This window comes from Microtus pennsylvanicus, chromosome 20 (genome assembly GCF_037038515.1).
Source record: "Microtus pennsylvanicus isolate mMicPen1 chromosome 20, mMicPen1.hap1, whole genome shotgun sequence".
NCBI lineage: Eukaryota > Metazoa > Chordata > Mammalia > Rodentia > Cricetidae > Microtus > Microtus pennsylvanicus.
In genome coordinates, this window is record NC_134598.1 from 9,372,259 (window position 1) to 9,394,229 (window position 21,971).

Below are 21,971 nucleotides of genomic sequence, written 5' to 3' on the forward strand. Positions count from 1 at the left end.
GGATTAAAAATAAGTAAACAATTTAAATATTCATCAAATGCAACAATACATCCCTTATATATTGATAATATCTATAACTTTGTGTGTACATGTATGCATATTATATGTGTCTCTGTGTGTTCATGAACACATGCATGTAGGTGCTTAGGGAGACCAGAAGAGGGGCTGGTTCCCTTGGAGCTGGCATATATGCTCTTGTGAGCCACCTGATGTGGGGTTTAAGAATCAAATTTGAGTTCTCTGCAAGAGTAACAAGCATTTTTTTTTTCCGGACTTTATTTTATGTGCATTGGTGTGAGAGTGTCAGATTGCATGGAACTGGTGTTACAGACAGCTGTGAGCTGCTGTGTGGGTGCTGGGAATTGAACCCGGGTCCTTTGAAGAGCAACAAGTGCTCTTAACCACTGAACCATCTTTCCAGCTCCAAGAGTAACAAACATACTTAGTGACTGAGCCACCTCTCCAACTCCCATCTGCCCTTTCTATTTTTAAAATTATTTATATTGTTTTCCACATTATTTTTTGAGGCAGCGTCTCACTGAGTGTGGAGCTCAGCAAGTGCCCGGTATCTGCCTGTCTCTGAATTGCTGACTCCAGTATTGAAATTTAGATACGTATGACTATGCCCGTATTATATGTCTGAACTCATATACTCATGTTTATACAGTAGGTATTTTACCCACTGAGGTACCTCTCTAGTTCCTATACCTTTTTTTTTCCCCAAGAAAAACATAAAACAACTTTCAAAACAATTCACTGAAAAAGGTAGGCATTATTATTTATTTTGGTACTAAGAATCAAATTTAGAGACTTACATGTACTAGGGAAGCACTACCATTGAACTATTCCTAGCCTTGTTTTTCATTTTTGGAAATCTATAATATATAACTTAATAGAAGACAGATTCTTTTGTTGAAGTCTATAATGAAAATTCAGCCCCAAAGACATATAGTTGAAAGAAGCTATGTTTCAGTATCTCCTTCATTTATGGACATTTTTCCTTGACTCGATATCTGGTATAGTGTAATGGATAAATGGTACTTCTCTGCTCCCTTCCTCAGCCTTCTCCCCTCCCTTCTTCCTTCCTGGGTTTTTGTGAGACAAGGTTCTGCCGTTTGGTTCGTGTTGGCCTTAGACTCCTGTACTGTTTACACTTAAGATCTTCCTCCTTTGGCCTCTGTAGTGTTGGGGTTATGGGCATGTGCCTGAGGGTACATTGTTGAGTCTGAAAGCATTAGTGGAGTTTTGTCCTTGGTGTCATTAAAATTTATTCGTATGTTTGGTAATGTGGTTCTATAGGTACACGGTTCTAGCTTCAATCTAGGTACTATATCTGGTAAACTGAATAAATCTTTACCCATGAATGAGTTGGAAGTATTATGAGTTGGTGGCTGACAACTTTTTTCTTTTGAGACAAAGTCTCACTGTATATCCTTGTCTGACCTGGAATTCTCTGTGTAGATCAGGCTGGCTTCAGACTCACAGAGATCTGCCTGCCTCTCTTCCCCAAGTGCTGGGATTAGAAGTGTGCACCAACACCACTGGCCCAGATTGACAAGTATTGATTCACTGAATGATGCAGCCCTTCCAAATGTTTGACCCAGTTCATATGTGAGTATATATGTGGTGTAGAAGTGTGTGTGTGCGTGTGTGTATAGCAGAAGTATTTTATATATTTACTGTTCTGTCAAGAAGAATAGTAAAGACATGAGTGTGAGCTGGAGAGATGGGTCAGGGCTTAAGAGCACTTGTTCTAACCAGGTGGTAGTGGTATACACTTTTAATCCCAGCATTTGGGAGGCAGAGGTGGGTGGATCTGAGTTTGAGGCCAGCCTGGTCTACAGAGCAAGTTCCAGGATAACTAGGACTGCACAGAGAAACCCTGTTTCAAAAAACCAAACCAAAAAAACAAAACAAAAACAACAACAAAAAACCAAAAGCAACAACAATAAAACACTCATTCTTACAGAATATCAGGATTTCATTCCCAGTGCCCACATGAAAGTTGGCAAGTGGCCATAAGTTCCACAGAGTCCGGCACCATCTTCTGATTTCTGCAAGCACCAGGCTAACACTCACAGACATATACACAAGCGAAATACTCATACATTAAATAAATAAAGCATTTTTTAAAGGCATAAATGTGTTTGATGTGATTTGATGGTTTATGGTGATAATCCCAGTGCTTGGGAGGCCGAGAGTGGGACACTGACTAAAGCAAAGAAAGGACGGTGACAATACATGAACTGAAGGGCAGAAATTATAGTCAGCGTTCTTAGCTGTGAGCTTCACATTTGTGGATTCAGCCAAAAACAGTTAAACATATTCAGGAAAGAGGCCAGGTAGAGCACACCTTCATTCCGAGCCCTGGGAGGAAGAGGCAGGTGGGAATCTCTGTGGATTTGCTAGCCTGGCTCTATACACAAGAGTTTCAGGCTAACCATAGCTACATGATGAGACACTGACTGTTAAAAAAAACCATAAAAATAACTGCAGCGGTATGAAACATATATAGACATTCCCTCCTCATTATCTTGTAATCAATATAGTATAACTGTAGCACAAATTCTAATTGGTCTTAATAATAAAAAAAAAATCTGACTAGAGTCAGATAAGGGGTTAATGCTGAAGGATCAGACAAGCAAAACAGCCAGCCACTAGAGAGACTTTTTACCTCTACCAATGCTCAGACAGACCAAAGGGGAGATCCTGTCCTCAGACTTCGTCCTCAAACTGCAACTGTCTCCACCAAACTTCAGACTGCACTACCTCCCTGTCTACTTCTGCCTTATATTTCTCTCTCCACCCAGCCATATCACTCCTGTCTCCACCTCCCTAGTGTTGGAATTAAAGGAATGGGATCCCAAGTGCTGGGATCACCTTGTGTGAGCTCTGTTTCTCTTTTAGACAGATTCAATCTCGTGTAGCTCAGGGTGGCCTTAAACTAACAGAGATCATTCTGCTTCTGTCTCTCGAGTCCTGGGATTAAAGGTGTGTGCCATTACTCCCTGGCCTCTAGTGTCTTAGCTCTGCACTCTGATATTCAGGCAAGCTTTATTTGTTAAAACATAAACAGAGTATCACTACGTATACCATCTGTCTACATAGTATTAGGTATAACGTAGAAATGATTGCGATATCTAGGTATGCTGAGTGTGCTGATGCATATGTATCCCAGCATTTAGAAGACTGAACATTTTGGAGAATGTGAAGCTGCCTTTGTTAGGGCTTCTGTTACTGTGAAGAGACACCATAACCACAGAACCTTTTATGAAGGAAGACATTTAATGGGGTGATTTACAGTCATTTTCGTCATGGTGGGTGATGATGGCGTACAGGCAGACATGGTACTAGAGAAGGATCAGAGAGTGGAGAAGGAGCTATATCTTGATCCCGCAGGCAAGGAAGTGATCTGTCTCATTGGGTGTAGCTTATGTATAGGAGACCTCAAAGCTCACAGTGACACATTTCTCCAACAAGGCCACCCCTCCCTTTAGTGCCACTCCCTTTGTGGACCGTTTTCTTTCAAACTATCACAGAAGCCAGTCTTAGTTATATAACAAGACCTCAAGTTTTCACACACCCCCAAAGTACAGATACACAGAGTATATGCAAATATACAACTTAGTGAGTGTATTGAGGTTTTGTTATCTGTAGGAGCTAGAAGAGTTGATGTGGAGGATGGAGGATATTGAGAAGTGACTATAAGATTATTAAGTTTTACTATTTCACTATGGGCATTCTCTTTTTTATTTTTAATATAAGTTGTGCTAGGACTTAAACTGAGAACCTTCTATAACATATCAAGTACTTTACCACCAACTATCTTGATTTAATTTTTATTTCTTAGACATTCTAGTGAGAGATTCTAGTTTTTTTAAGTTGAAAGTGTAGAGACGTATTTAAAAATATACTAATAGTTTTGTTTTTTGTTTTTAAGACAAGGTCTCATGTAGCCCAGGCTGTCTCTATTATATATATATAATTATATTATTATATATAGCTGAGAATTACCTTGAACTTCTTTCTGATTCTCTTACTTCCACATCTGTGTCCCCAGTGCCAGAATGGCAGGCATGTCCCCACCACACCAGGCTTTGTGAGTGCTAAGAAAGCACTCTGCCTGCTGAGCTAATGCCTTACCTTTGCTATTGGTCTCTTTACATAGCCTAGGCTGACCTTGAGATAACCTCCTGCTTTCAACTCCAGTGCTTGAATTACCAGGGCTGTGTGGCCGTGGCTGTTTTTGTTTTGTTTTTGCAGTGCTAGCAAATAGTTTGCCACTGAGCTCCTTCCCCAGGTCTACTGTTAGATTTTGATTAGTGTTCCTACCTTGACAAAATTAAAAACAGAAGGAGAGCTGGTGAAATACTTCAGTAGGGGTCTGGAGACATAGTTCAGCAATTCAAAAACATTTGTTGCTCTTCCCAGACACCTGACACACACATGGTGCACATACATACATGCAGGCAGACACACATGCATAAAATTAATAAATCTAAAACCAAAATGCCTAACTGGTAAAGAGCGTATGCAGCATGCACAGGCCTTGGTTTCAAGCCCCAACACTACCAAGACAGTAAGTACAAATACTATCTTAGTCTTCCTGTGAAACTGCTTTGACTTCGTAGGTCTCCTGAGACCTCATTTTTTCCCCCAAAATGTTCCAGATGTGTTATATATTCAAGATAATTGAGGTGAAATAAAAGCAGAGATCTGCCTGTCTCTGGCGCCCAGGTGATGGGATTAAAGGTGTGTACCACTATTCCTGGCATAAAAGCATAGTGTTAAAGTTGACCACACATAGCTTATTTCTAAACTCATGATTAGAGACTCATCATGAGAAAAAAGTTAGAGGTGAGATCACAAAAGCACCTTGCTGAGCAGTGTACACATATTCTCTAGCCAGTGAAAATAGCCAGTGAGGCTGGAGAAATGGCTTAGCGGTTAAGAGCATTCGTTGCCTGCCCTTCCTTCCAAAGGTCCTGAGTTCGATTCCCAGCAACCACATAGTGGCTCACAGTCATCTGTAATGAGGTCTGGTGCCCTCTTCTGGCCTGCAGGAAAAAAAAATGGCCAATGAATGATTTTATTCACTTATTTACTTTTAGTTTTTCGAGACAGATTTTATTTGTGAAGCCCTGGCTGTCTTGGAACTTGCTCTATAGACCACATAGGCCTCGAACTCACAGTGATCCACCTGCCTCTGCCTCCTGAGTGCTGCCTGGCATAGTTTCACCTGCTTTTAAATTTTATGTTAATAGAACCATATATCCTGTTTTGTTGTTGTTTTTCAACATTGTCTTTGATATTAATGAATATAGTTACATACAGCAATGATGTTTTCTTTATCATTGCTTTATAATAGTATATTATGTATCCATGCCATTTTTTTTCTATATAGTTGTTGGTTTCTAGTTTGGATTATTATGAGCAATATTACTAGGATTATTGTTGTACATGTTGTATAATGTTCTTGTTTTGTGAGCCAGTCATTTTCAATGGTTATCTATACCTTGGAATATTGGTAGGTTTATAATCTGTGTGTATATTTAGCTTTAGTAAGTATTGTCAGTTTTCCAAAATGATTGTATTAATTTATTCTTCATCAGTAAAGCTCTGAGTGTTCTGAATGTATGCTATCTTAAAAAATTATATATATTTTAAGATAGGATCTTTCTGGGATTACAGACATATGACATCATGCTGCGGTAATCTCTCCTCCCCACCTTTCTTTTTAAACTTATTGTTGGAATAAAGCATTTTGGGTCAAAGGATGAAGGATTTTTCTGTGATTTCTTATCATGAACAGTTTTGACTGTGAAACTGTTTTTTTAGTTCACCGCCATAACACATCACCTGTTCCCCAGTTCACCCCACAGCACACATCACCTGTTCCCCAGTTCACCCTACGCCACATTGGTAATTAATTATTCATGTTAACGTGTTGGTCTTTTTATGGGCTCTCTTTTAGCTTTTCTATGACTAATCATTCATTTGGAGTTGCTAATTATGGACCTGAAGTAACTTTTTGGGGGCGTGGTGGTCAAGTTTCCAAGTAAAGGCATAGAAGGAAGACCCCATAGCAGAAGAAGGTGTACCTAGGCTATACCTGTCTTGAACAGGCAGTGGGTTTGTTTCGTTTGTTTTTTGCTTTTCCAAGACAAGGTTTCTCTATGTAACAGTCCTGGCTGTCCTGGAACTCATTATGTAAACCAGGCTGGCCTTGAACTCACTGAGAGTCACCAGTCTCTGCCTCCTGAGTGCTGGTATTAAAGGTGTGTGCTTCAACAGTGTTGTTATCTGAAGTAAAGAAGAATTTTGTGAGTGGCTAGGATGTCGCTGTTAGTCTTTTAGGAGGAACACTAAAGCCCTGGTGACTTGACAGTGTCTGTTGTACAGTGACTGAGTCTCATATAGTAACTATCACAGCCCAGATTTAGAGATGACCAGAGTTGAAAATCCAGCTGATTTGCAGAGTTAGGACAAGGATCCAGGTTATAAAAAATGCAAGCAAAAGACACAAAAGGTGCCACTGTGGGTCTTGAACTGGACCTCTTTATTGTCCATGAGGTCTCAATGTGTTAATATTTAACATTCTTTTAACTTTTGGTTATTTATTTGAGGTTAAACTTGTTTCTTAAATGAGATGCCATCCCAGCACTGGACTCATGGGAACTGTGCATTTCTTCGGGTAATAGCAGTCAAAATGTATGAAGCTGTAAACAAAAACTGCTAGTTTGTTTCCCAGCCGCCTAGACCCAAATAATTACACAGAAACTATTCATTGCAACACTGTCTGGCCGGTGATTCACACACATTTCTAGCTAGCTCTTACATCTTAAATTAACCTATTTCTATTAATCTGTGTATCACCACTAGGCTGTGGCCTACTGGAAAGGCTCTGGTCATATTTCTCCTTCAGCAGCTGCATGGCATCTCTCTGACTCCGCCTACTCTCTGTATATGTCTTCCAGCCTGGCTATATTCTGCCCTGCCATAGGCCAAAGCAGCTTTATTCATTAGTCAGTAAAAGCAGCACATATACAGCAGGACTGCCCACACCATGAAGCAGTTTCTGTATCCAGGCAGCAAGCTAAGCATTACACTGGCATTCCCACTTAATCCTCACATGACCCTGTGTGGTTGGAAATTATATTGCATCTGTTTAATAGGGGAGGAAATTTAAATTCAAGGAGAATACCAAACGAGTTCACCTAAGTTTTAAAAGAAAAGTCTTTGCTGCAGTCCAAGTGAGAGATGCAGGTAGTTTGGTATAGATGATGTTGTTTATTCAACTCCAGTAAATGCTAGAGTGGTTTTGCTTGAACTACTGAATTTTTTGTTTTGTTTTGATTTTGAGACAGGGTTTCTCTGTGTAGCTGTGGCTGTCCTGGAACTCTCTTTGTAGATCGTGCCATATAACTAGCCAGCACAATTGCCCAGGCTGACTGATTTCACTCTGATCAGGATGGCTTCGCTCAGGCTCCCATGTTCTGAATAGTTGGGCCCAGCTAAGTAGAATTACTCGCTGGAACCACTTCTTTTACCTAATGCTAGAGGCGGTGGTATGTTAATACAGGCCTCTGATTCCAGCATCCAGGAAGTTGAGGTAGAAGGATCGCTAAACTATCCCCTCAGTATTACCGAGTTTTCAGGTTGTTCCCATTAATGGTAAAGTGCTGCTTATATTGGTTGATTACAAACCTGTGACGGTTCACATGGCAGAAAGTACTCTAGTATTAAGCTGCATCTCTAGCCTATGGAGTTTTGAAATAAGCCTTTACTTTGGATTCCAGGGTAGCCTGGAACTTGTTCTGTAATTCAGACTGTTATTAAATTTGGTCTCTCTTGCATGTTTCTTCTGAGAGCTAGGATTGCAGGTCTGCACTACCAAGCCCAGCACCTTACTGTGATTTTTCTTTTACATTGCCTTCGTAACTAATGGTTTAGAATGTTTTTAATGTGCTTGTCCACTTATTTATGTCTTTTGAAGAAGTGTTTTGTTTAAATTTATTTGTATGTATGTGGTGGAGTGCACACTGTCCATGTGTGCCGTGGCACATATGTAGAGGGTGGCTCTAAGGAGTTCTGTCCTTCCGCCATGTGGGTTTCAGGGCTTAAACTCAGGTTGTCAGGCTTGTTGGTGGTAGTGCCTTTATTCTATTGAGTCATCTGGCTGACCTGTTTCCTATTTTTTTTTAAATAATTTATATTATGCACCTTGGTGTGAGGGTGTTAGATCCCCTGGACCTGGAGTTACAGACAGTCACAGGCTGTCATGTGGGTTCTGGGAATTGAAATGGGGTCCTCTGGAAGAACGTCCAGTGTTCTTAACTGCTGAGCCATCTCTCCAGCCCTGTTTCTGTGCTTTTTAACTCCAAAAATTCTATTTGGTGTTTTAGCATCTTAATGATTTTTATATATTTTATTTACAAAATTTTTATGTGTATGGGTATTTTGTACCACTTTCATGATTGGTGCCTATGGTGATCAGAAGAGGGCACCAGATGACCTGGAAATGGAGTTACAGCCAGTTTCAAACTGCCATGTGGCTGCTGGGAACTGAGCCCGGATCCTCTGTTAGAAGAACCAGTGCTCTTAACTGCTGAGCCGTTTCAAGACAAAGTTTCTTTGGGTAGCCTTGGCTATTCTGACACTCCTGCTGTAGACAAGGCTGGCCTCACACTCACAGAGATCTACCAGTCTCTGCCTCCCAAGTGCTGGGATTAAAGGCGTGCACCACCACTGAATAGCTGAGCCATATCATTTGTTATTTTATTGATATTGAGCTCTACATTTTTCTCTGCTCCCCTCCCTGCCTCTTTCCTCCACCTTCAACCCTCCCCTAAGGTCCCCATGCTCCCAATTTACTCAGGAGATCTTGTCTTTTTCTACTTTCTTCTTTCCATGTAGATTAGATCTATGTAAGTCTCTCTTAGTGTCCGCATTGTTGTCTAAGTTCTCTGGGATTGAGATTTGTAGGCTGGCTTTCTTTGCTTTGTATTTAAAAACCACCTATGAGTGAATACATGTGATAATTTCTGTGTCTGGGTTACCTCACTCAAAATAATGTTTTCTAGCTCCATCCATTTTCCTGCAAAATTCAAGCTGTTGTTATTTTTTTTGCTGTGTAGTACTCCATTGTGCAAATGTGCCACATTTTTCTTATCCATTCTTTGGTCGAGGGGCATTTAGGTTGTTTCCAGGTTCTGGCTATGACAAACAAAGCTGCTATGAACATAGTTGAGCATGTGTCCTTGTGGCACGATTGAGCATCCTTTGGATATATACCCAACAGTGGTATCACTGGGTCTTGAGGAAGGTTGTTTCCTAATTTTCTGAGAAATCACCACACTGACATCGAAAGGGGTTGTACCAGCTTGCATTCCCACCAGCAATGTAGGAGTGTTCTGTTTTCCCCACAACCTCTCCAGCATAAGTTGTCATCAGTGTTTTTTTTTAAATATTTATTTATTTTTATTATGCATACAATATTCTGTGTGTATGTCTGCAGGCCAGAAGAGGGCATCAGACCTCATTACAAATGGTTGTGAGCCACCATGTAGTTGCCAGGAATTGAACTCAGGACCTTTGGAAGAGCAGGCAATGCTCCTAACCACTGAGCCATCTCTCCAGCCCTGTCATCAGTGTTTTTGATCTTGGCCATTCTTACAGGTGTAAGATGGAATCTCAGAGTTGTTTTGATTTGCATTTCTCTGATGACTAAGGATGTTGAACATTTCCTTAAGTGTCTTTCATCCATTTTAGATTCCTCTGTTGAGAGTTCTCTGTTTAGGTCTGTACTCCATTTTTTATTGGATTATGTGATCTTTTGGTGTCCAATTTCTTGAGTTCTTTGTATATTTTGGAGATCAGACCTCTGTCTGATATGGGGTTAGTGAAGATCTTTTCCCATTTCTTAGGCTGTCATTTTGTCTTGTTGACCGTGTTCTTTGCTTTTCAGAAGCTTTTCAGTTTTACGAGGTCCCATTTATTAATTGTTTCTCTCAGTGTCTGTGCTGCTGGGTTTCTATTTAGGAAGTGGTTCCCTGTGCCAATGCGTTCAAGTGTACTTCCCACTTTCTCTTCTATGAGGTTCAGTGTGACTGGCTTTTTTTTTAAAAAAATAATTCTTTTTTAATATTTATTTATTATGTATACAATATCCTGTCTGTGTATATGCCTGCAGGCCAGAAGAGGGCACCAGACCTCATTACAGATGGTTGTGAGCCACCATGTGGTTGCCAGGAATTGAACTCAGAACCTTTGGAAGAGCAGGCAATGTTCTTAACCACTGAGCCATCTCTCCAGCCCCACTGTGACTGGCTTTATGTTGAGGTCTTTGATCCATTTGGACTTGAGTTTTGTGCATGGGTCTATTTTCATTTTCTACATGTTGATATCCAGTGTGCCAGCACCACTTATTAAATATGCTTTCTTTTTTCCATTTGATATTTTTTGATTCTTTATCAAAGATCAGGTGTTCGAAGATGTGTAGATTGATATCCAAGTCTTCTATTCGGTTCCATTGGTTCTCCTGTCTGTTCTTAAGCCAGTACCAGGCTGTTTTCAGTACTGTAGCTCTGTAGTAGAGTTTGAAGTCAGGGATTGTGATGCCTCCAGAAGTTCTTTTATTCCACAGGATTGTTTTGGCTATCTTGGGTTTTTTGCTTTTCCAAATGAAGTTGAGTACCGTTCTTTCGAGGTCTTTGAAGAATTTTGCTTGGATTTTGGTGAGCATTGTGTTGAATCTGTAGATTGCTTTCGGTAAGATTGCCATTTTTACTATATTAATTCTGCCTACCCAAGAGCATGGGAGGTCTTTCCATTTTCTGGTGTCTTCTTTAATTTCTTTCTTCAAAGATTTAAAGTGCTTGTCATACAAGTCTTCCACTTGTTTGGTTAGAGTTACTCTGAGATATTTTATGCTATTTGTGGCTATTTATTGTGAAGGGTGTTGATTCTCTGATTTCTTCTCCAGCCCTTTTATCATCTGTGTACAGGGGGGCTACTGATTTTTTTGAGTTAATCTTTATCCTGCTACAGTACTGAAAGTGTTTAAGAGTTATAGAAGTTCCTTGGTAGAATTTTTGGGATCACTTACGTAAACTATCATCGTCAGCAAACAGTGAGAGTTTGACTTCTTCTTCTCCAATTTGTATCTCCTTGATCTCCCTTTGGTGTCTTATTGCTCTAGCTAGGACCTCAAGAACTGTATTGAATAGATATGGAGGGAGTGGACAACCTTGTCTTGTTCTTGATTTCAGTGGAATCCCTGGGAGTTTCTCTTCATTTAGTTTGATGTTGGCTGTTGGCTTGCTGTATATTGCTTTAATTATGTTTGGGTATGTTCCTTGTATCCCTGCTCTCTCCAAGACCTTATCATGAAGGGATGTTATATTTTGTCAAATGCTTTTTTGGCATCTAATGAGATGATCATGTGGTTTTTATTTTTTAGCTTGTTTATATGGTGGATTACGTTGACAGATTTTCATATTTTGAGCCATCTTTGCATTTGTGGGGTGAAGCCGACTTGGTCATGGTAGATGATGGTTCTGACGTGTTCTTGGATTTGATTTGCTAGTATTTTATTTAGTATTTTTGCATCACTGTTCATGAGTGAGACTGGTCTGTAATTCTCTTTCTTAGTATTGTCTTTCTGTAGTTTGGGTATCGGGGTAATTATAGCCTCATAAAAACAGTTTGGCAATGTTCCCTCTGTTTCTAATGTATGGAATAATTTGAGGAGTATTGGTATTAGTTCTTCTTTGAAAGTCATGTAAAATTCTGAGCTGAAACCATCTGGTCCTGGGCTTTTTTTTGGTTGGGAGACTTTTGATTACTGTTTCTATTTCTTCAGCAGTTATATGTCTGTTTAATTTGCTTATCTGGTCTTGATTGAATTTTGGTTAGTGATATTTATCCAGAAAGTTGTCCATTGCCTTTAAGTTTTCCAATTTTGTGGAGTACAGGTTTTCAAAATATGACCTGATGATCCTCTGTATTTCCTCTGTGTCTGTTGTTATGTCCCCCCTTTCATTTCTGATTTTGTTAATTTGGATATTCTCTCTTTGCCTTTTGGTTAGTTTGGATAAAGGTTCGTCTTTTTTGTTGATTTTTCTCGAAGAACCAACTCTTTGTCTCATTGATTCTTTGTATTGTTTTCTTTGTTTCTATTTTGTTGATTTCAGCTCTCAATTTGATTATTTCCTGCTGTCTAGTTCTCTTAGGTGAGTTTGCTTTAATTTGTTAATTTGTGTATTTTTTGTTCTAAAGTTTTAAAATGTTCTGTTAATTCACTAGTGTGGGATTTTTTCCAGCTTCCTTTTGTAGGCATTTAGTGCTATGAACTTACCTAACACTGCTTTCATTGTGTCCCATAAATTTGTGTATGTTGTGTGGTCATTTTCATTGGATTTTAGGAAGTCTTTAATTTACCCCTTAATTTCTTCTTTGACCCATTGATGATTCAGGTGAGCATTGTTTAATTTCCATGTGTTTGTGGGGTTTCTGGAATTAGTATTGCTGTTGACTTCTAGTTTTAAAGCATGGTGATCTGATAAGGTACACTGGGTTATTCCAATTTTTTTGTATTTGTTGAGGTTTGTTTTGTTACCGAGTAAGTTGTCAATTTTTGAGAAGGTTCCATGAGGTGCTAAGAAGAAGGTGTACTCTTTTCTGTTTGGATGGAATATTCTATAGATGTCTGTTACGTCCATTTGAGTCATAACATCTGTTAGTTCTCTTATTTCTCTGTTCATTTTTTTGTCTGATTGACTTGTCCAGTAAGGGGAATGTTGAAGTCTCCCACTATTAGTGTGTGGGGTTTAATATATAATTTAAGCTTTAGAAATGTTTCTTTGACATATGAGGGTGCCCTTGTGTTTGGGGCATAGATGTTCAGTACTGAACTTTCCTCTTGATGGATTTTTCCTGTGACTAATATGAAATGTTCTTCTTTGTCTCTTTTGACTGATTTTAGCTTGAAGTCCATTTTGTTAGATATTAGGTTAGCTACACCTGCTTGTTTCTTAGGTCCCTTTGATTGGTATATTTTTTCCCAACCTTTTACTCTGAGACGATGTTTGTCTTTGAGGTTGAGATGCACTTCTTGTATTCAGAAGAGGGATGGATTCAGTTTTTTTATCTAATCTGTTATCCTGTGCCTTTTTATAGGTGAGCTGAGTCCATTTACACTAAGAGATATTAATGACCAGTGGTTGCTATCTCCTGTTAATTTAGTTTTCATCATTGGTGATGTTAATTTGTGCATTTTTTTTTCTTCAGGATTTGCTGTAATGAAATCATCAATTGTCTGTGTTTTTGTTGGTGTAGCCATCTTCCTTTGGTTGGAGTTTTCCTCTAGAGTCATTGGTCTGGGTCGAGGCTTCTGGTTTCTGTTGCACTGTCAGTTCTGGGCCCTCACTGGGGATCCTGTTAGATATCCTGTTGTTGCCGTGTGTTCAGTGCCTCTTTGAAGGCACTGGTTACAGAGCTCTTTGGAAGCATAAATCTGTTTTGAAGTTCTGAGGAAGTTCTTGGTCTAGATACTGAAGGACCATTTATAAATCTGAAGCCCACTGAATTCAGTGTTCTTCTGATAATACATTATTTCATAGTGCCACAGTACCAGGTCTGTAATCAGTTTCTGCATTCTTCAATTAAACAGTGTATTCTTGCTAGCAATTTTTGTAGCCAGTTGGTTCCTGTGCCTCTTTTCACTGGTTAGTCTGTAAATAGTAAAGACTTCAGTTTGTACAAACCACAGTATGGAGATCTTTCTACTTACTGCTTTCCATGGAAATGATGAGAACTGGAAACAGCACTGGCATCGAATAACAATGTGGTATCAACACAATTGGAAAAACAAAGTTGGAATTTTTTTCTAATCTGTTGATGTATATGTACATAATGTATGTATTATGACTTTTTTTTGCCGGCGGGTCCCGAGCAACTTGCTGCGGGGTGGGCTGGTCATGGCAACAGCGAGCAGGTGGGAGACAGATGGACAGACACATCGTACATAATAGAATTGGATATTTATTACTTGGGGGGAGAAGAGGAGGACAGAGAGAGAAAGGGGTGAAGAAGTGGGGAGAGAGGCAGAAGCGAAGCTGCCTCTCTGAGAGTAAGACAGAAGGAGAGCAAGCTCAGGCCGGAAGCTGAAGATCAGCCTGCCTCAGCGGATGGGGGAGGGAGTGGGTGTGGCATGTCTCTTAAAGAGACGAAAATCATAACAGTATGTGTTTGTGCAGATGCATGAATAAACCACAGTGTGCACGTGGAAGTCATCAGACAATCTGAAGTGTCTGTTCTTCTTTCTACTGCATTTAAGACCGTCTCATTTGCTGGCGTTTAAGACTGTCTTATTTGCTTGTTTCTGTGTCTGCCCATCTAGCTGGGTGGTGACCTTCCAGGGATTCTCCTGTTCCCACCTCCACTCTCACAGGAGGATCGCCTTGGTTAGACACATGCTGCCATACCTGGCTTCATGTGGACTCTGAGAAAAACCCCAGAGGACTTCACCATGTACTTCCAAGACAAGTACTTCACCTACTCTCTCCAGGCTCAGGGTTTAAATGTTTTCATGTGTCATTTCACCTCTAAGTGCTTCAGTAATATCTGTAACTGTAAGGATTTTAGTTTGTCTTTTTTTAGCCCCCGGAGCTGAGGCCTGAACCCAGGGCATCCACCACTGAGCTAAATCCCCACCCCCCTAATAAGGATTTTAAAATCTAAGTGCCATCTCATTATCATTTTACAAAATAATTGACTTTGAGTCGTGTGATATTCAGTTTATGTATAGTGTTTTCCAGTTGTCTGTAAGATATTTTTTCTTGTCATTGTGTGCATATGGATTCAAAGACTACCTGTGAATTTAAACTTTATAGTTGAATAAATTATAGGAACCAGAGAGATCCTAGTAATTGGGGATGCTGCAGTGTTCTTAAGATGCAGCCTGGGAGCTCTGAATGGAGTGCTGCCTATTCCAAAGCTTGAGGACTCAGCTGTTTCCATTTATGATTGTCTGAACACACTTTACTTTTATGCAGTGCAACTAAGATTCTTAGTAACACTAAATTCAGTTTTGAGGGATCTGTTTAGTTTTAAAGCTTACATTGATGTCTTTAAACATGAGAAAACCTAAAAATTCCCATTTTATAATTTTTCCTATTATAAATAATGCTTATGAGCATTTCCCTAGAGATATATTGTTTGTTTATATCGTTTTTTAAAATATTTATTTATTTATCCATTTTATATATAATAGTGTTCTGCCTGCATGTATGCCTGCACACCAGAAGAGGGCACCAGATCTCATTAGAGATGGTTGTGAGCCAACATGTGGTTGCTGGGAATTGAACTCAGTGCTTATGTAGTTTTTACTGTAGGAGAATAGGGATTATTATTATTATTATTATTATTATTATTATTATTATTATTATTGGTGGTGGTGGTACTGGGGATTGAACCTAAATCCTCCCATATGGTAGTCAAGCACTGTCCCATTCATTGAGCAACATCCTCAGTCTTCCTTGACTTTTTTTTTTTTTCAATACAAGTCTTTTATTGTCCCAAAAAGATACCCCAAATCATATTAAAATTCAGGTTCTTGTTTCTGGAACTGGTAACTTAGGTCTACCCATCAGCCTGCTGCACTGTTCCCTTTTCAGACACATAGATACCATCCAAAAACTTCCTGATATCCTTGTTCTTGACTGTTGTGGCCTGCTGTATCAGAGCCGCCGAGTTTGAAACAAGTTCAATATCATTTCCTTCAAGGACTAATTCATCCTTCTGAGCTTGAGAGACAGAACAAGCAACGCCTGTCCTCATCCGAACCCTGCGGATGTATTTTTCACCCAAGAAATTTCGGATTTCAACCAAAGACCCATTCTCTTGAATAACGACGTTGATGGGGATCTTCCTTGACTTTTAAGTGTAAAACAAGGTCTCACTAAATTTCCTGGCTGACTTTGAACTCACTTGTAGCCTTAGGTAGGTCTCTGTGATCCTCTTGCCTCAGCCTTTTGAGTAACTGGGATTGCTGCCTGCCCCGTCAGATGTAGTGAAGGGTAGTACTCCAGTGAGAACATTTGAAGCCGGGCATAGTGGTGCACTCCGGCAGTCTCAGCATTGGAAAGGCTGTTTGAAGCCAGCCTGAGTTGCATAGTGAGACTTCATCTCATAGAAAGCCCACACAAAACAAAAAAACCCAACAAACAACAGCAAAACCCATTTAAAGTACCTATAATTCAGCACTCTCTGTGTAAAAGCAGGATTGCCAGTTCAAGATCAGCTTGAGCTACATACTGAGTACTAGGTGAGCCTGGGTGATAGACTTAGATTCTGTCCAAAAGAAAAGAAAAGAAGGGGGCTGGAGAGATGGCTCAGGGGTTAAGAGCATTGTCTGCTATTCCAAAGGTCCTGAGTTCAATTCCCAGCAACGATATGGTGGCTCACAACCATCTGTAATGAGGTCGGGTGCCCTCTTCTGGTCTGAAGGGATATATTGTATACTAAATAAATAAATATTTAAAAAAAAAGAAAGAAAAGAAAAGCCTAAGGTGTTTAAAATATTGCATAGGAGCAGGCATAGCAATGCACATCTGAGAAGCAGAAAGAGATTATTTTCTCTGAGTTTGAGGCCAGCCTACATAGAGAGTTCTAGGCTAGCTAACGGCAGTCTCAAAATACCAAAACTAAATTATTGTATAGACTACAGATGATGCTCAGAAACAACAAATGGAGCTTTTTTAACATTTATTTATTTTATATGTATATGGGCTATGTACATGTTGTGCCTTGGTATGGTACATGTATGGATTCAAGACAACTTGTTGAACTCTGTTCTGGACATCGAACTTAGACCTGTTGAGTCATCTTGCTGACCTCACAACTCGCTTTTAAATCATGTAATCCTGCAGGTCTTTATGTATTACATATAAATTTAACAAATGATTTTTTTTTAAAAAGACATCTTTTTTTCTAAGACTTACTTTTTTACTATTTTATATATATGAGCATTTTGCCTGCATGTACATCTGTGTGCCACATGTATGCTTGGTGCCCGAGGATTTGGTGAGCCTCCATGTGGTGCTAGGAATTAAACCCAGGCCCTTCACAACTAAGTTCTCTTAACCACCAAGCCCTCTTTAAAGCCCAGCAAATGAGTCTTAAAGGCATATCATCCAAGTCATGACAGATGACTCCATCTCTGGCAACCACCTCATTTCTCTGAAATGTTCTGAAAGAAGTATTCATGCTTGCTATCATCAGTCCCTCCCCTTTTTCTGTCTTTAAGTCTATTTGGTTTTAATCATCACTATTTTCTCTTTGTAAAGCCAGGGTGGTTTTCCCTTAGTGTACCCTTGAGTGATTCAGCTATCAAAACCCAGATATGTTCCAATCTTACAATATCTAATGAAACATAAATATTGGTGCACTGCATTGTTTAGGGAATAATAACAAAAGCCTGTGTAATCTGCAGAACTATGTGTTGAGGAAAGGTTTCACACTGTAGCCCATGCTTTCCTAGAACACATCAAGTTAAAGGTTCTCTTCTCCTTTGACCTGACATTTTTAAAAAATACCTTTTAAAGATTTATCATTTATTTATGTGGATTGGTGTTTTGCCTGTGTGTTTGTCTGTATGAGGGCATCAGACTCCCTGGGCATCTGAAGTTAAAGGTGGTTGTGAGCTGCCATGTTGGTGCTGGGAATTGAACCCAGGTCCTCTGGAAGAGCAGCCAGTGCTTTTAACTGCTGAGCCATCTCTTCGTTGGTTTGTTTTAAATTGAGGTGTGGGAATGATATGAATGTGAATGGCACACACGTGAGAGTCAGAAAACAAGTTCTTAAGCCAGGCGGTGGTGGCGCACGCCTTTAATCCCAGCACTCAGGAGGCTGAGGCAGGTGGATTTCTGTGAGTTCGAGGCCAGCCTGGTCTGCAAGAGCTAGTGCCAGGACAGGCTCCAAAGCTACAGAGAAACTTTGTCTCAAAGAAAAGAAAAAAAAAGAAAAAGAAAGAAAGAAAAGAAAAGAAGAAAAAAGAAGAAGAAAGAAAACAAGTTCTTAGAAGTTTGTTCTTGGGGGCTAGCTCAGTAGTTAAGAGCATTAATATTTTAAAAAAAAGAAGTTTGTTCTCTGCTTCTAGCTTGTTTAAAAATGGTTTCTTTGCTTCTGCCTTTTCATGCATACTGATCATGAACTTGTGGGTGATTCTCTTGTCTCTGTACCCACTTCACTGTTGGAATGCTGAGATACAGATGTGAAGTTCCCACACCTGCTGAGTCCTGCTTTTGTCGTCTTGCTTCAGTTACCTCTTCTGAGGTGCTAAGTGGTGTAGTGCATGTCTGGAACCAGCACTTGGCCACAAGTTTGAGGCAGGCCAGGGTTACATACTTTTCTTTTTGGTTTTCTCTGTAGCTTTGGAGCCTGTCCTGGAACTAGTTCTTGTAGACCAGGCTGGCCTCGAACTCACAGAGATCCACCTGCCTCTGCCTCCCGAGTGCTGGGATTAAAGGCGCGCGCCACCACCGCCCACTTTGTCTTTTTTTTCTAATAATTTATTTATTTTTAATTTACATGCGTTGGTGTTTTGCCTGCCTGCATGTTTGTGTGAGGATGTCTGATGCCCTGTAACTGGAGTTACAGACAGTTGTGAGCTGCCATGTAAGAGCTGGGAATTGAACCTGGGTCCTCTGGAAGAACAGTCAGGGCTCTTAATCACTGAGCCATCACTCCAGCCCCCCCCCACATACTTTGTCTTTTTAAAAATAAATAAATGATTTTTTTGTTTGTATCTACAAAAAATCTTGCTGAGACGGAATGGAATTTGTGAGCCTGTAGGTGAGCAGTTGCACAGTGGACAGCTGCCCTGTGTTGTCTTTCGTCTGTGCACATACTCTGATTTACTGGAGTGGTTGGTGGCTTACATTTGTGGTTTTCAGTTTGTAAGCATTTAATTTGAGGGACATAGTCATAAATAGTATTTTATTTTTTAATTGTTTATGCTAAATTTATGGACATTTTATTTATTTTTCAGTGTTAATGCTCTGTGATGATATAGCTAAACATGTTTTTTTTTTTGGTTTGAGAAGATTTTTTGTTTTGTTAGCTTCAGTTTTTTGACTCTTTGTGTTTTCTGTGTATATAGTTGCTGTCTGCTAATAAGGAACTGTAAGCTGCCATGCAAGTGCTGGGAATTGAACCTGGGTCCTCTGGAATAGCAAGCACTGCTCTTAACTACTGAGCCATCTCCCCAGCCGTTTTCTTTTCCTTTTAAAGATAGTTCCCTTCCTGAGCATTTTAATTATAAATTGGCTTTCAATTTTGTCAGTTATTTTTGTCTTTTGTTTACATTATGTATTAATCTGTGATTGACCTTCAAATTTATTATGCTTTATTGTCTGTTTTTAAACCCATTGAGTAGCCGGGCAGTGGTAGTGCACGCCTTTAATCCCAGCACTTGGGAGGCAGAGGCAGGCGGATCTCTGTGAGTTTGAGGCCAGCCTGGTCTACAAGAACTAGTTCCAGGACAGGCTCCAAAGCTACAGAGAAACCCTGTCTCGAAAAAAACCAAAATAAATAAATAAATAACAAAAAATAAATAAATAAGCCTATTGAGTAAATTATTTGTATTTTGGTCGTTATAGTTTGTGATTCTAAAGTTTCCAGTTTTATTTCTGTATATATTGTCTTTCAGTTTAATAGTGTTGTACCTTGTTGAAACATCTGTATACTATGTACCTAAAGGTCATTGTCAGATAATTAATTCCAATATCTGTCCATCTTGATTTTTTGATTATTCATGTCTTGTTTTATGCAAATTGAAATAATCTTGATTTTTTTTTTTACATGGCCAAGTAATTTTAGATTGTTTCCTGGAATTTTGGGTAATTATATGATGAGGGCCTGGATTTTTGTTTAACTCCTTTAAGTCTGTGTTGACTTAATGAACATTTGATACAGTTGAAATCATCTTGGAGGTTCTATTCAGCCTTCTAGGTAGTGATTCCGCAGTCATGTAGAAACTGGCATGATAGCATATCCTTGTAATGCCAGCACTTAGAAGGTGGAGTTTGGAGTTCAAGGCCACCTCAGGTACACAGTGGGTTTAAGATCCTGCCTCCAAAGCAGAAGCCCTCCCCTAAGCCAAAAGAAGTCATTTTTTTGGGGGGGGGTTTCGAGACAGGGTTTCTCTGTGGTTTTGGAGCCTGTCCTGGAACTAGCTCTTGTAGACCAGGCTGGTCTCGAACTCACAGAGATCCGCCTGCCTCTGCCTCCCGAGTGCTGGGATTAAAGGCGTGCGCCACCACCGCCCAGCAAGTTATTTCATTTTTTAAGGTTCCAGTTCTCTTTAGATTTTCTTTTCACATTGACCACCCGGTAGTTTATCAACAACTCACCTACATAGTTTTTTCTCTTTCTTTGCCTTTTCTTTCTTTTTTCTTTTTTTTCTGCTAAGACAGGGTCTCTCTATGTAGCACTGGCTGTCCCAGAACTCCCTGGATAGTCTTGGCTTTCCTCAAACTCACAGAGATCCATCCTGTCTTTTGAATGCAGGGATTAAAGACTTGGACCACCACACTCAGCTTTGGTGGCCTTTTTTTTAAATATAGTTCAGAATGAGCTGATTGTATATACTAGGGATAGATACTGAAGTATGATGAGTTACCATGAGAACATTTAATTTTGTTTTGTTTTTCAAGATGGGATTTCTCAGGAGCTATGGAGCCAGTCCTGGAAAGTCACTCCGTAGACCAGGCTGGCCTTGAACTCACAGAGATATGCCTGTCTCTGCCTCCTGAGTGCTAGGATTAAAGGTGTGCACCGCCAGTGCCGGACTGAGAACATTTAAAATTTATAAGTTACTTATTTACATTAAATATATTTTTGTATGGATCTAGGTGATTATTTTAGCATTTTTTTTTATTCTCTTCATAGTATAAACTTCTCAAACAAAAAAAAAATTGGAGGCCACAAAGAAATGTAGGTCCAGTCTTACAGTCTGCTAGTGAGGTGAAATGGCTCAGCTCTGCCACATGATCTACATGATGGTAGGAAAGAACTGACTCCAGAAGTTGTCCTCTGAGCTCTACCTGTGTGCTGACATGTGCATGCATACACATGCTTCTGTGTGTATACACACACACACACACACAACACACACATATATAAACACACAAATACATAAGTTAAGTTACTTAAAAAGGCTACCAGTAGCCTTTTATCTCAGAAAGTATAGAAGCAGGATTTCTTCCAGTGATCTGTTTGGCTATTTTCCTATGAGCCTTTCAACTGACTAATGGCTTCTCAAGTCACTTAGAATAAAAGACAAAGTGCCTTTTTGTCTTTAGTACAAATTTTAGTGAATCTGTTTCATAGAATTTATCATAGTGCCAGGGCCCATAGTAAGAATATATGCACACGAGCAGGGTGGTGATGCACACCTTTAATCCCAGCACTCAGGAGGAAGAGCCAGGCAGATCTCTGTGAGTTCAAGGCCAGCCTGTTCTACTAGAGCTAGTTCCAGGACAAGCTCCAAAGCCACAGAGAAACCCTGTCTCGAAAAACCAAAAGAGAGAGAGAGAGAGAGAGAGAGAGAGAGAGAGAGAGAGAGAGAGAGAGAGAATATATGCACAAAACAAACATGTGTCTGAAGAATGGATACATTTTAAAATGCATTTATCTTAAGTGTATAGGTGTTTGGTATGCCTGTATGCTTGTGTTACATACCTGTCTGGTACCCTTCAGAGACCACAAAAGCATGTTGGGTTCCCTAGGATTGGAGTTACAGATGACTACAAGGTGCCATGTGGGTGCTGCTAGGGATTAAGCCCAGACCCTCTCTGGAAGAGCAACCAGTGCTCTTAACCACTGAGCCATCTCTCCAGTCCCAAGGATGAGTAAGTGAGTGTGTAGGTATGTTTGTGTATGTGTATGTTTTGAGACAGGGATTCTCT

At 39.8% G+C, this 21,971-nt stretch overlaps 1 protein-coding gene across 15 annotated transcripts in view; it reads left to right on the plus strand.

Annotated features, from left to right (window-relative positions):
- The window catches only part of R3hdm2 (R3H domain containing 2), a 122,898-nt gene that overhangs the window by 13,043 nt on the left and 87,884 nt on the right, over nt 1–21,971 (plus strand). For 2 of the 15 annotated variants that reach the window (XM_075954839.1, XM_075954854.1), the window contains exon 3: nt 1,462–1,611. The exons of 12 other annotated variants lie outside the window; for them this stretch is intronic. The gene's annotated coding sequence lies outside the window, so the exon portion shown is untranslated. Of the gene's footprint in view, nt 1–1,461; nt 1,612–21,971 lie in introns of those variants that run through there. One more of the 15 variants, XM_075954828.1, reaches the window with a different exon arrangement.